The 13,476-nt window shown below is 40.5% G+C and overlaps 1 long non-coding RNA gene across 2 annotated transcripts in view; it reads right to left on the reverse strand.

Annotated features, from left to right (window-relative positions):
• LOC140730128 (uncharacterized) overlaps nucleotides 1–13,476 on the reverse strand; it is a 57,937-nt gene that overhangs the window by 4,632 nt on the left and 39,829 nt on the right. Inside the window, exons 1-4 of one of the 2 annotated variants that reach the window (XR_012099522.1) lie at nucleotides 2,070–2,510; nucleotides 1,505–1,663; nucleotides 821–915; nucleotides 505–655 (exon numbers count right to left, since the gene is read on the reverse strand). This is a non-coding gene — a long non-coding RNA (uncharacterized lncRNA). Of the gene's footprint in view, nucleotides 1–504; nucleotides 656–820; nucleotides 916–1,504; nucleotides 1,664–2,069; nucleotides 2,511–13,476 lie in introns of those variants that run through there. The other variant, XR_012099521.1, reaches the window with a different exon arrangement.

Below are 13,476 nucleotides of genomic sequence, written 5' to 3' on the forward strand. Positions count from 1 at the left end.
TCTGCCTAGTCCCACTGACCTGCACCTGGCCCATATCCCTCCAAACCACTCTCATCCATGTACCTGTCCAAGTTTTTCTTAAATGTTAAAAGTGAGCCCACATTTACCACTTCATCTGGCAGCTCATTCCACACTCCCACCACTCTGTGTGTGAAGAAGCCCCCCCTAATGGTCCCTTTAAACTTTTCCCCTTTCACCCTTAACCCATGTCCTCTGGTTTTTTTCTCCTCTAGACTCAGTGGAAAAAGCCTGCTTGCATTCACTCCATCTATACCCATCATAATTTTATACACCGCTATCAAGTCTCCCCTCATTCTTCTACGCTCCAGGGAATAAAGTCCTAACCTATTCAACCTTTCTCTGTAACTCAGTTTCTCAAGTCCCGGCAACATCCTTGTAAACCTTCTCTGCACTCTTTCAACCTTATTAATATCCTTGCTGTAATTTGGTGACCAAAACTGTACACAATACTCCAAATTCGGTCTCACCAATGCCTCATACAACCTTAACTCGTTAACACGGTCGACTAGAAGCCACAGCAGGAAGCACTTCTTGCAGGAGTATTTGTCAGGGGTGCTGGAGATCTCCCGGTCTTCACACGTCCCGCATGAGGAACATTCCACTATCCTTTATTCCTTTATGAACTTCCACTGCCCTAAATGTGTAATAAGAACAAAATAATAAATAACAAAAGAAAACTCTACCTATGGCCTACATTTCTCCTCGCCAACCATGCCAGAGCTACTGTGCATCCAATTCTGTCTCCAACCTCAATCAGAATTGTTTCTTTGCCCTTCAAACAACCTTCTGCAGGTCATACCTGGATTTCAGATCAACAGATGAATGGATAGTTGATGATTAGTGCAGTTTTGCTGGGCCAAAGGGCCTCTTCCTGAGCTTCATCTCTGTGTGACTCTATAAGTTTAATTTGCAAACAGTGTTTATTAATGAAATTTTCTTGAACATTTGCTCATTATATCAACATTTGAAAGAAATATGTTCAAACTTGTATAAATTTAAAACAAGCTTTAATGGACTTACCAAATCTCAGCTTCTACTGATTAATTCATTTTGTGGCTATGAATCTGTAAATTGCACTTTTTTGAGCCTGTTCTTCCAGAGGTACATTTCAGTTTTGACGACCTTTGATAACCTTACTTTGAATCACCTGTTTACCTAAAGATTTCTAGGATTATGGGTGAAGTGAGTGCCAACTGAAACAGACCCCTTCCAGCCCACCCACATACCTGGCTAGCCACATCAAACAATGTGTCAACAATATGATCAATGATTTAAGGCGAATTACTGTTTAAACTGCCAATTACACCATGGTAGCAGAGGGTCAAAGAAGAAATCACTGTGCTCTGTGCTGAGTGTGGAGGCCTGCAGAAAATGAAATCCATTTTTTTTCTTTGAACTGACGCTTTGTGATTTTGTGGTTGAACACTCTGCAGATGCAAGGTCAGAATTTAGGGCAAATGTCCCAACTGGAGTTTTTACATACCTGTAGGAATGGCTTTTTGACTCCAGGAAGAGAAAGATTAATCAGGCTCGTTGACTGGATGTATTTATGTAGGCCTTTTTATTCTCAAGAACCAATTTTGAGTGTAACATTGGCCTTGTGTATTTGCTTGTCAGTGTTAAATGAAAAATCACATTCGCTCTGTAAAGAAAAAGCAAAGAAAAACATCTTAATCGAGGGAGATTAAGCCTAATTAATTTGACTTTAGTGGAATGGAAGAGGAGCAATATGCTTCTAATGAATACCTAGTTAAGCAGACTGGGGCCTGGATAATGGCGAGGGAAGCTGGTGCACCCTACAGTATAAAGTGAATACAGCCCAGTCAGTCACAGGCAACACCCTCAGCTCCATTCAGCACATTTACACAAGAGTGCTGGCAATAAAAAAAACTGCATTCCGGCCTCCCACCATCCAGGCCATGCTCTCTTCTTGCTGCTACCATCAGGCAGGAGGTGCAGGAGCCTTAGGTCCCACACTGCCAGGTTCAGGAACAGTCATTACACTACAACCATCAGGCTCTTGAACCAGCATGGATAACTGCACTCACCTCAACTCTGAACTGATTCTGCAAGCTTATATGCTCTCTTTCGAGGTCTCTACAACTCGCGTTCTTGGTATTATATATCTTCTTATTTGCGCAGTAGATATCCGCTTATGTGTAGTTTTTTTTCATAAAACCTATTGTATGTCTTTATTCTCCCATAAATGCCTGAAAGGAAATGAATCTCAAAGTCGTATTTGGTGAAATGTATGTCAGTACAGGAGAAGAAGGTGCCAGTGACCAACTTGACTGAAGGTGACATCCTCCATTCGGTTCACAAAACAACTTCTTTCACTTCTTTCGAGTTCCATAGTTTCCTTTGCTTCGCGGTTATCTGTGGAGAAGACGAATCTCAGGGTTGAAAACTGCATACATACTTTGATATTTAACGTACTTCGAACTTCGAATTTACTCCGACTTTGACTTTGGATACAGATGATCAAGCCAGCAAACTGAATTCATGTCCCAGCAAGAATCTGTCATATTTACAGGTAGATGTTATGTTCATTACTATTTCCACGCAACAATTAAATTATAATTACCTCCATTTTGTTTATAATAAGTCACTGTATTTTAAAAAAAAGTGCAACAAGGCCAATTGACCCACAGATTTTGTGTCAATATCTTGTTACCCATGGCAGTGTATTATTGATCAAATGTCAATTGTTTTCTTGTGGTTTTTCTTACTTTAATTGTATAGCACAATGTCCTAAATAACTTTTGGAATGTAATACTCCTTCAGAAAAAATAGATAGGGAAGTGAAACATTTCTCTCATTTCAGACTACTGTTGTCTGCATCAGGATGACAATGTATCATGCAGTATGCTGCTATGTAAGTAATATTTAGGGAGCATATGCTTTGAAAGTCATTCATAGTCCAAATTTCAATACTGTTCTCTTATGTTTCATACTAGAAAAATAGTACTAGGAGTTGTACCTTTAAAAGTTCAAAGTTCAAAGTAAATTTATTATAGAATTACACGTCACCATATACTACCCCGAGATTCAATTTTCTTGCAGGCATTCACATTAGAACACAGAAATACAGTAGAAACAATGAAAAACCGCACACCGGCATAGACCGACAAACAACCAATGTGGAAAAGAAGACAAGCTGTGCAAATACAAAAGGAACAGCTTAAATAAATAAATACACAAAACTGCAAAAACGAGTTGTGGAGTCCTTGAAAGCGAGTCAGTAGGTCCAATAGCAGTGCTGTCAGCAAACTTGAATCGCTGTACTCAGTCCCACCGTCATAAATATAAAGCAAGTTGCTGTTGAAATTGTCTTTTACAGAACAATCGTATGAGGAAAGTACTATGCTATGGATGTGTACAGAAGAAGATGAAGTACATATTATAAAGAAGAGGTCCTGAAGCTTTTGTCTTCATAGGCTGCACTGGCATATACCACACATCAAGTTCCATATAAATTGAAAGAAGGTAATAAATTAATTTGTATACATCCCAAATTCTAAAAAAATCCATGTCCATAAAATCCCATAGAAATCAACAGATGTAAATTTGAAGAGAAATCAAAATGATTTTTGCCTTCAATGGGCCACAAAGCCTGGATCTCATTGTTTCAGGATCTAAAGCCATAAGCAGCACACTCTAAAATAACCATATCAGTTATAATATGTATTTTCAAAATAGATTTACATGATATTGATTCTTACATTATATCATACATGGAATTTATGATATAGAAACTGGCTGATCATCCCATCTCATATGCGATGAACTGCTGTAACAGAAACCATAAGACATAAGAATAGAATTAGGCCATTTGGCCCATCAAGTCTGCTCCTCCATTCAATCATGGCTGATCATTTTTTTCCCCTCCTCAGCCCAGCCTTCTCCCCATAACCTTTGATGATATGTCCAATCAAGAACCTATCAATCTCTGATTTAAATACTCCCAATTACCTGGCCTCCACAGCTGCAACAAATTCACCACCCTTTGGCTAAAGAAATTTCTCTGCATCTCTGTTTTAAATGGATGTACCTCTATCCTGATGCTGTGCCCTCTTTTCCTAGACTCTCCCACCATGGGAAACATCCTTTCCATATCTACTCTCTTCAGGCCTTTCAACATACGAAAGGTTTCAATGAGATTCACGCTCATCCTTCTAGATTCCATCAAGTACAGACCCAGAGTGATCAAACCTTCCTCAAAATAACTCTTTCATTCCTGGAATCATCCTTGTGAACCTCCTCTGAATCCTCTCCAATGCCAGCACGTCTTTTCTTAGATGAGGAGCCCAGAACTGTTCACAATACTCAAGGTGAGACCTCACCAGTACCTTATAAAGCCTCAGCATCACATCCTTGATCTTGTATTTTAGACCTCTTGAAATGAATGCTAACATTTCATTTACCTTCCTCACCACTGAATCTACCTGCAAGTTAACCTTTAAGGTGTTCCGTACAAGGCCTCCCAAGTCCCTTTGCGTCTCAGATTTTTGGATTTTCTCTCCATTTAGGAAATAGTCTGCACATTTATTTCTTCTACCAAAGTGCATGACCATGCATTTTCCAACACTGTATTTCATTTGCTACTTTCTTGACCATTCTCCTAATCTGTCTAAGTCCTTCTGCAGCTTTCCCACTTCCTCAATACTATCCGCCCCTCCACCAATCTTCGTATTATCTGCAAACTTGGCAACAAAGCCATCACCTAAATCATTTACATACAGCATAAAAAGAAGCGGTCCCAACACTAGCCCCTGTGGAACACCACTAGTCACTGGCAGCCAACCACAAAAGGATTATTTTGTTCCCAGTCGCTGTCTCCTACCAATCAGCCAATGCTCTAACCAGGCCAGTAACTTTCCTGTAACACCACGGGCTCTTAACTTGGTAAGCAGCCTCATGTGTGGCACCTTGTCAAAGGCCTTCTAAAAATCCAAATATGCAACATCCACTTCATCCCCTTTATCTATCCTTCTTGTAATCTCCTCAAAGAATTCCAACAGGTTTGTCAGGCAGGATTTTCCGTTAAGGAAACCATGCTGACTTTGTCCTATCTTGTCCTGTGTCACCAAGTACGGCATAACCTCATCCTTAACAATTGTCTCCAATGTCTTCCCAAACACTGAGGTCAGGCTAACTGGTTGATAATTTCCTTTCTGCTGCCTTCCTCCTCTCTTAAAGAGTGAAATGACATTTGTAATTTTCCAGTCCTCTAGCACCATGCTAGAGTCCAATGATTTTTGAAAGGCATTACTAATGAACCCACAATTTCTACCACCACCTCCTTCAGAACCCTAGGGTGCAGCTCAACTTGAGCAACATCACCAGAGAGACATTGAAGCTAGTGCATACAGAGTGGGCTCAACAAAACGAGACACTCTTGGAGGAAGAGATCAGTGTGATCCAATATTATATGACATTTTATATGCTAAAGATCAAAGGTAGCAACAGGAAAATTCTATAGTTATAATGTACCTACAATGCTTCCTCTGAATTACATATAATGTTCACACTTCCTTCTTCGCACCCACACTGCAGACACCCAAAATGATGTTAATCAGCATTGCCTGGTTTTCAATTAACTGGTGTTCACGGCTCCTGGAAGCTATTGTCCAGGACTGCATTTTAAATTTAATCTACAGGTCTAAAGATTAGTTGCTAAAGTAAATATTTGCTATATACTCTAATTCCAGAATATGCCCTAACAGAACCACCTTGCCCAACTGAGCAGTAGTCTTATATACATCAGTTAATCTATATGTGCTCATTTATTCCATTTACCTGAGAGCAGCAACCTAACCACGTAAATCAGGTATAACAGAGCTCAATGGATTTGGTATGAGAATATCAGCCTGTTTGACTCATTCCCTTTGCTGTATTATCTGTATACCCTCAATGGATTGTTCAAGGCAGCTTTTCACAAAATGTGCCAGATATTCTACTGGATAGAGGGGGGAAAGGCCGAAGTTCAATATTCAAAATAAATTTATTATCAATTTGCTTACACTGTATGTCACCATAAACTACCCTGAGATTAATTTTCTTGCAGGTATTCACAGTGGAACAATCGAATCAATGAAAAATTAAGCAAAACAAGCAACAATCAATCACGAGGAAATCTGCAGATGCTGGAAATTCAAGGAAAACACACACAGCATTTTGTGTGCGTTGCAACAATCAATCAATGAGCAAATACAAAAAAAACAAATAATAGTAAATAAATGAATAAATAAATAATATGGCGAACATGATTTATGGAGTCCCTGAAGATGAGTCCATAGGTTGGTTCAGTGCTGATGTGAGTGAAATTATCCACGCTGGTTCAGGAGCCTGATGATTGGAGGGTAATAACTGTTCCTGAACCTGGGGGTGTGAGACCTAGGGCTCCTGTACCAGCTTTCTGGTGGCAGCAGTGAGAAGACAGTATGGCTTGGATGGTGGGTGTCCTTGGAAATGGATGCTGCTTTCCTGCCGCAGTGCATCTTGTAGATGTGCTCAATGTCATGGTGGGTTTTGCCTGTGATGGACTGGGCTGCATCCACCACTTTATTTAGGGTTTTCAGTTCTTGAGTGTTGGTGTTTTCATACTGGACCATGATGCAACCTGTCAGGATACTCTTCACTATGCATCTTTGGAAGAATTTACGTAAGAAAATTATTATCAGTCAGCCGTACTGCACAAATTCTCTGCCCAACATGCTAGTCACTTGTTTGACACGTGGAGCAGTTTATAAACAAGATGGCAGAGCAATAATGTGCTGGAGTTTGCACCCTATTTTTGAGAAAACGCCCCTCACCTTTTTATTCTCTGTTGGGTTACTGCAGGCCTTCATTCAGAACTTGCTTACCTGTGAGCAGTTGTTCAAACTGGTAACCTGTCAATGTTTATTCCTTCACTCTTGAGCCAAAGTGGGAAACGAAATGCTGGTGCAAGGCAGAGTTATCTCGCTTTCAATCCATACACAGAGATTTCGGTCTTAAGTCTTTTTTATTTCTTCCCGTTGGGAAATGTTTAATCTCTATTTGATAACTCTGTTTTGGGATTCAATTGGAATCAAAGATTTCATATTCAAAGAATCATGCTCACAGATTACATATCAACACTAAGCACGCAACCGGAATCGGTATTGCTTACCGACTATCCGACCTTCAAATAAACTTGTAACTCATTACAAAAGTAAACAAGCTGATACCAAAATAAAATGAAAGTGAAGACTTACTTGGTGATTTTACCATAAATCATTTTTGGAGATCAATGATAAGATGCATATATGTATAAATAGACTAGAACAGAAAACTATTTAACTCAAAATCAATTTCACTTCAGACCAAAATTCAATTCACTCAGGAGTAGTTTACTAATGTCATTTTCACAGCATTATGTGTATTACATATCATTTGAAATAAAAAGAATCTCTCAATTTCACATTTCAATTTAGTTTCAAAATTATGAATGGAATTTCTTGGGCATTAAAGGTATTATATCCACTGGCCGACAAGAATAAGTGGAATTTTTAACCAAGGATGCTATCAGATCAGAAAGGAAAACCAGTTTTAAAAAGTGAGTGGTGCCTGTTGGGACTTGTCTGCAGAGCAGGAGATTTCTTGGTTTATTAATAACCTAGCAAGTGCCAGTAAAAGGAGATTAGGTTTAAGTGGGGCAGCCATTGTTGGAGTGGCCAATGTCAGGCTTTGGCTAAACTGGCTTCAGTGAGGGTAGACAGAGGCTAAGGGTGCTGAGTCTATTGGAGCCATTTATTTGATTGTACAACTTAAGCTTGAGAAGTCAGAGCCAACAGTGTAACAAGTGTAGGCAGGAATGCTAGTGGAATGCTCCTCCTGTGAGATGTGAGATTGCAGAGTACCTAATGGTCTTGCTCATGATCACATTTGCAGGAAGTGCACCCAACCTCAGACAAGGTCAAGGAACTGGAGCTGGATGTACTCAGGACATCCTGGGAGGCTGAAAAACTCATAAATGAAACATTTACTGAGGTGATCATACCCAGAGTGCAGGCTTCAGATCCCCCAGGGCTATTCCCCTCAGCAACAAGTATAACCCTTTGGAGACTGCTGATGGGGCATCAGCTATCAGGGCACAGCAGCAGCAGCCAGGCCAGTGACCAGCTGAGACTCAGCAAGGAAAGGTAAAGCCAGACAGAGGAATAGTGATAGTGATAAGAGACTCAATAGTTATGGGACAGACAGGAGATCCTGTGGCTATGACAGAGATGCCAGGACAGTGCATTGCCTCCCAGTTGTGAGGGTCAGGGATGTCTCAGAGTGGATGTAGAATATCCTCAAGGGGGAGGTTGTGGTGCATATTGGCATCAATGCCACAGGTAGAAGAGGTCTTGTTCAGTGAGTATAGGGAGTTAGGGAAGAGGTTGAAGTGCAGGATCTCCAGGATAGTAATCTCTGGATTACTCCCAATGCCACATGCTGGTCAGGGTAGGAATGGGATGGTAGTACAGATGAATGAGTGGCTGAGGAACTGGTGCAGAGGGCAGGGTTTCAGCTTCTTGTATAATTGGAAACTTTCCTGTACAAGAGAGGCACATTGCACCCAAACTGAAGAAGAACCAATATCCTGGCCGGGAGGTTTGCCATTGCTCCTCAGGAGGGTTTAAACTAGCTCGGCAGAGGATGGGGACCAGAGCACAAGATCAGAGAGTGAAGGGATAAAGAGGAAGGTAGATGGTCAGGGCCAGTAAAAACAGACAGGAGCAAAGAAATAGATACAACTAATATGAAGTGTACATATTTTAATGCTAAGAGTATTATGGGTAAAAGTGATGAACTTTGGGACTTTGATGTTGTGCAATTGATTTCTTCAAGAAAGGGAGTACAGATAACCCAGGAAATTACAGGCCAGTGAGTCTTACTCCAGCGGTGGGCAAGTTCTGGGAGAAGATCCTGAGAGGCAGGATTTATGAGCATTTGGAGAGATATAATTTGATTAGGGATAGTCAGCATAGCTTTGCCAAAGGCAGGGCAGTAAGGCATTTTATAAGGTTCCCCGTGCAAGGCTCATTCATAAAGTAATGATGCATGGGATCCAAGGAGACCTTGCTTTGTGGATCCAGAACTGGCTTGTCCACAGAAGGCAAAGGGTGGCTGTGGATGGTTCTTATTCTGCATGGAAGTCGGTGACCAGTGGTGTTCCGCAGGGATCTGTTCTGGGACCCCTCCTCTTTGTGATTTTTATAAATGACCTGGATGAGGAAGTAGAAGAGCGGATTAGTAAGTTTGCTGATGACACAAAAGTTGGGGGTGTTGTGGATACTCTGGAGGGCTGTCAGAGTTTACAGCAGGACATCAATAGGATGTAGAACGAAGCTGAAAAGTGGCAGATGGAGTTCAACCCAGATAAGTGTGAAGTGGCTCATTTTCGTAGGTCAAATTTGAAGAAAGAATATAATATTAATGGTAAGACTCTTGGCAGTGTGGAGGATCAGTGAGATCTTGGGGTCCATGTCCATAGGACACTCAAAGCTATATAAGACCTTAGTTAGACCCCACCTAGAATACTGTGTTCATTTCTGGTCACTTCATTACAGGAAGGATGTGGATACTATAGAAAGGGTGCAGAGGAGATTTACAAGGATCTTGTCTGGATTGGGGAGCATGCCTTATGAGAATAGGTTGAGCAAACTTGGCCTTTTCTCCTTGGAGCGACGGAGGATGAGAGGTGACCTGATAGAGGTGTATAAGATGATGGGAGGCATTGATCGTGTGGAGAGCTAGAGGCTTTTTTCCAGGGCTGAAGTGGCTAAAATGAGGGGGCACAGTTTTAAGGTGCTTGGAAGTAGGTACAAGGGGGTGCCAGAGGTAAATTTTTCAGAGAGTGGTGGGTGCGTGGAATGCACTGCCAGCGAAGGTGGTAAAGGCAGAAACAATACAGTCTTTTAAATACTCTTTGATAGGTACACTGAGCTTAGAAAAACAGAAGGTTTTGTGGTAGAGAAATTTTAAGCAGCTTCTAGAGTAGGTTACAGGGTCGGCACAACACTGTGGCCTGTAATGTGCTGTAGGTTTTCTATGTTTCTGTTGCAGAGGTGGTTGAGAGGGGGACAGGATTAATATCCCAGGGTTTCGATGTTTTAGAAAAGATAGAGAGGGAGGTAAAAGAGCTGGTGGAGATACGCTACTAAACAGGGATAGTTCCAAAGCTGCAGTCAGAGGGGACATAATGGAGAGCTCATCCATTATTTTAACTGGATCGCACTTGTATCACATGGGAGCATCATGATATATGCAATTCATGTATTTTTACATGTAACCTGAAATGAATTATATAAGCAACAAAGAATATCTATATAGCCAGAACTCAAAAATGGGAAGGCTGCAGGCACTCTGATGGGATTGTACTACAAACTTCCCAGTAGACACCTGGACATTGAGGAACAGATAAACAGGCAGATTAAGTAAAGGTGTAAAACAATAGGTTTGTTGACATTGAGGGACTTCAACTTTCCTCGCATAAACATGGGTCTTCTTAGTGGAAGAGGTTCAAATGGGGCAGAATTTGTTAGGTGCATCCAGGAGGATTTCTTAAATTAATATGTAGCTAGTCCAACAAGAGGAGAAGCTGTACTGGACATGGTGTCGACTAATGAGCCCAGCCAGTGGGTTAGATAGGGAACAATGACTACTACTCCTTAACTTTTAAGATAGCTATAGATCAGGTTAGGTATATCCCTTGTGGAGGAGTATTAAATTGGAGCAGGGCAAATTACAAGAGTATTTAGCAGGAACTAGGGAGAGTTAATTGGGAACAAGTCCACATCTGACATACGGAGGATATTTAAATACCTCCAGATATTTAAGCACACAGTACAGGACAGGTACGTTCCAGTCAGAGGGAAGAAGAGGGATGTAAAGGTAAGAGAACCTTAGATGTCAATAGAGATGATGAATTTAATCAAGAATCAAATGAGAAAAAGTATGCAAAGCTTAGAAAACTAGAATCAAACAGTGCTCTTCAGGATTATAAATAGGCCAGAAAAGAACTTAAGGGAATTAGGAAAGACCTTGGTAAACAGGATTAAAGAGAATCCCAAGGCATTCCATTCATATAGCAAGAACAAGAGGATAATTAGGGAGAGGGGAGGACCACTCAGGGGTAAAGGAGGATGAGAGTGAGGTCCTTAATGAGTATTTTACATCAGTATTTACCAAGGGATATGGGGGACAGGGAGATCAGCATCAAATGTTCCACTGGGCCTCCGCTGTTTGCGATGTATATAAATAACCTGGATTACCATGTAGAGGGGTTGGTTTGGAATTGGAGGCATTGTGGACAGTGTAAAGGACTGGCAAAGAATACAATGGGATATAGATCAGTTGCAGATATGGGTGGAGAAATGGCAAATGAAGTTTCACCTAGCCAAATGTGAAGAGTTGCACATCAGTACGTCAAATACAAGAAGACAGTACACTGTTAAGAAGCATGATCTTTAACACTTCTGATGAGCAGAGGGATCTTGTGGTTCAAGTTCATTGCTCCTTGAAAGTCCTATGGTATGCTTGCCTTTATTAATCAAGGCACTGAGTTCAAAAGACAGCAGCTTTATAAAACTCTAGTTAGGCTACATCCGGAGTATTGTTCACCCCATTATAGGAAGGATGGTGAGTCTTTGAAGAGGATGCAGAAGAGGTTTACCATGATGCTACCTGGATTAGAGGGCATAGGCTATAATGAGAGTTTGGACAAACGTGGGTTGTTTTTTTCTGGAGCGGCAGAAGCTGAGGCGAGATCTCATAGAGGTTTATAAGATTATGAGAGGTACAGGTAGAGTAGACAGACAGTATATTTTCCCAGGGTTGAAATGTCTAATATAAAAGGGCATGCATTTAAGGTGAAAGGGGTTAAGTTAAAAGGAGATTTGGGGGCAAGGATTAACACAGAGAGGGGTGGGTGCCTGGGATGCGCTGGTGGGGTGGTGGGAGAAGCAGGTACATTAGGGACATTTTAAAGAGATGTTTAAATAGGCACATGAATGGGAGGATATGCACAATGTGTAGGCAGAACAGATTAGTTTAGTTAGCCATTAGCTTACTTATTTAATTGACTCAGCGCAACACTGTGGGCTGAAGGGCTTGTTCCTGTTCTATGTTCTATGAGAAAGCCAGCGGGACTGACAATCAGTTTACTCTATCACCAGAACCCAAAGTTATCCTCAAAGACATCAATGTAATCTCTTGCGATAAAGGAATAGAAATTTGTTGTAATCTTCAGCCACTTTTTCATCATTACAAATGTTCTATCTCAAAGAAAATTTATTATTTAAGTATATGTCTGTCACCATATACAACCCTGAGATTCATTTTCTTGCAGGCATTCTCAATAAGTCCTTATTAGAATAATAACAATAATAGAATCAATGAAAGACCGCACCACCTTGAGTGTTCAACTACTATGCAAATGAATCCTCACATTCATGTGCCAATGCAAATATAAAAAGAAAGAAATAAGAATAATGAATACTGTAAATAAACAATAAATACTGAGAACATGCGACAAAGAGTCTTTGAAAGTGTGTCCATAGGTTGTGGGAACTTTTCAATGCTGGGGCAAGTAAAGTTGAGTGAAGTTATCCCCTTTGGCTCAAGAGCCCGCAGGCTGAGGGATAATAATTATTCCTGAACCTGCTGGTATGAGTCCTGAGGCTCTTGTACTTTCTGCCTGATGGCAGCAGTGAGAAAAGAGCATGGCCTGGGTGCTGCTTTCGTGTGACAACACTTCATGTAAATGTGATCAATGCTTGGGAAGGGTTTACCCATGAAGGACTGGGCTCTATCCATTACTTTTTGTAGGATTTTCTGTTCAAGGCGATTCGTGTTTCCATTCCAGGCTGTGATGCTGCCATTTAATATAATCTCCACCACCCATCTGTATCTTAGTAAGTGAGGGAGACTACTTTAATCTTAAAAATCTGTTGCGGAGGTGCCTTGATGATTTGTACCTTAATATGCAGTTTAATGCAATATACATTACTTATTTATCATGAAAGAGCTGATTTCACAACTCAACAATATTACTTTTGCCTACGTGTAAGGAATTTTCTTTGTCATTTGTCAAAAGGAGAGCAAAATATTTTTCTAAGTATTTGCTTCCAATTTGATGATTGCTATCAATAGACAATGTAATGCACATTTGATTTATGGAAGTGGTCTCATTACAAATTCAGCTCTGGTTGTTCCAGATCACAAAAGGAGTGTTTTAAGTTGTCATAAATCACTTGCTCTCCCACTTCTGCTCTTGCTGTACAATATTTAACTTGTTTTTTATTAAGATAAATCCCTTTCTGTTTTTTTCTATTGCATTGCACTAGTCTATTACAACACTAAACATAAATGCGAACCAGAAAGAATTAAGGAAGTAAGTTTGAAATGTTTCAAAGTTATATTAAGATTCAAGCTTTAAGATTGATT

This window comes from Hemitrygon akajei, chromosome 1 (assembly GCF_048418815.1).
Source record: "Hemitrygon akajei chromosome 1, sHemAka1.3, whole genome shotgun sequence".
Lineage (NCBI taxonomy): Eukaryota > Metazoa > Chordata > Chondrichthyes > Myliobatiformes > Dasyatidae > Hemitrygon > Hemitrygon akajei.